We start from the raw sequence: 1,941 nt of genomic DNA, 5'->3' as shown, positions 1-1,941 counted from the left end.
GACAGTTTCATCCATGTGTATAATGCATTCTGATTACTCTTCCCCTTATCCTTGCATATCTCCCCCCCACAACACCTAACAGCCTCTCTCCCATAATAATGTTTGTTTGTTTTGTTCTGTGACTCACTGACTTTAACCAGGGCCATCTGTGTGACTTGGAACTATCCACTGCAAAGCAGTGGCTACTCAACTGAAGATAATTCCTGCCCGTCTACCAGAATCTTTCGGTAGCCAATAATAGCTCAGCAGTGAGAGGTTGGTCTCCATGAACCCTTCTCCCACCAATAGGTGATGGTTGCCAGAGCCAGTCTTAGGCAGGCCCAATGCGAGTAACCCCAGTTGCTGTGAGTTCATACTTGCAATGGCTCTGTGGTCCCTAGAAGGTGGCACTGGGAAGCACTTCTCCTGAAGAGTTCCTCTTATTAGTACCAGTGTCTCTAGCTAGGAGACCCGGGGTCATGGTGTGTGTGTGTGTGTGTGTGTGTGTGTGTGTGTGTGTGTAAGCATGTGCAGTTTCCAGTGAACTGCCAGCATGTACATCTGTTTGCATCTCCTTGTTTTGGTCGAGCAGGGTGCGTGCTCCAGTGCAAATTCTGGAAGGTATGCCAATTCTATTAGCTTGGGAAAATTGGGTGGGGAGCTCTTGACAATTTAAGGCACTCATGGACTATTCCTATTGGAATTTGTTGTGTGTTTGCAAACTGGTCCTGTGGGGATGTTGCAGCTCCAGAAATCCAGCCGTTGACAGATAAGTGCATTCAGTGATTCAGATCACAAGGGAGAACAATGTCTCTTGTGATGAGACATAAATGCCTTTGCATATAAAATCTTCCATTACTTTGATGAGTAGTTCCCCATAGTATTAAAGCCTATGGCTCACTCAGTCTTGTAAAATCCGGTATGTGGCATATGGCACTTGTCCCCAGATCCTGGCACTGCAATGTGGAGCTAATGCAAGAATCTAGTACACAGGAAACTGAATGACAAGTCACAATAATTTTTTTTCCTCTGGCTTTGAGATCTCCCTTTATGACAAATGTGGGACCAAACGGTCTCATATTACAGGACACTGGGGAAAGCAGAGAAAAACAGTAAGGCCTTCCTTGTCTCTCTATATGTCTCTTGTCCTTTATAACACATGTATCTCCCTAAAACACTTCAGTTACCAAGTCACTCTTTTGCTCAAGAACTTTCAACGGCTCCCTGTTACTTCTAGCATCAAGTCTAAACACCTCAGCCTCCTTTTCACAGCTGTACCCTACACTTGAGTGATTCCTTTGTCAATGCTGTTAATTCAGTTCATATTTTGTATTATGTGCCATGCTCTGAACTGTGACCATGCTGTGCCTGGTACCTGCTCATTCTGCCACTGCTTCTATACACAACCCATTGTCCTCTGTTGCAAATGTTTCCCTTCTCCCTCTGCCAATATGCACCTGTCATCACCTCTAAAGCCTCCCTTAATGCTTTCTTGGCAGGGGACATACGGTGATCACAAAGGTAGTTTTCTCAGGGCAAGGCTTATCCATTGCGCTAGATGTGCTGACCCCTGCAATTTCCCCAATTGTGGGAAACTCAATTGCAGAATTTGTGGTAGTGTGGTAAATGAAACATTAAATAAAAACATAAAATAAAATAAAACCTCCCTTGAAATGTGCACTTTCCAGCTGTGCTGCACCCCTGGCATTAGTGATGGAGAGCCCAGGAGAGTCTGCCTGGATCAGAAGCAGGAGGAGATCCAGTTAGAAGCCATCTGTGTGAAGCCCTTGGATGAGAGGAAAAGGGGAGGGAGCAATGCTGACTTTATTTTGTTGTTGTTGTTTGTTGTTTGAGACAGGGTCTTGTTATGTAGGCCTGGCTGGCCTTCAACTTGCTCTATAGACCAGGCTGACCTCGAACACACAGAGATCCATCTGCCTCTGCCTCCCTAGTGCAGGGATT

The 1,941-nt window shown here is 45.4% G+C and overlaps 1 pseudogene; it reads left to right on the top strand.

The window, feature by feature from the left end:
* Positions 1-1,463: 1,463 nt before the first annotated feature.
* LOC115069202 lies at positions 1,464-1,646 on the top strand (annotated as a pseudogene).
* The last annotated feature ends 295 nt before the right edge of the window (positions 1,647-1,941 follow it).

The sequence above is a fragment of the Nannospalax galili genome, unplaced genomic scaffold, assembly GCF_000622305.1.
Source record: "Nannospalax galili isolate Female #2095 unplaced genomic scaffold, S.galili_v1.0 scaffold371, whole genome shotgun sequence".
Taxonomy (NCBI): domain Eukaryota; kingdom Metazoa; phylum Chordata; class Mammalia; order Rodentia; family Spalacidae; genus Nannospalax; species Nannospalax galili.
The sequence above is the reverse complement of the archived record's forward strand: the minus strand, read 5'-3'. Positions and strand labels throughout refer to the sequence as shown.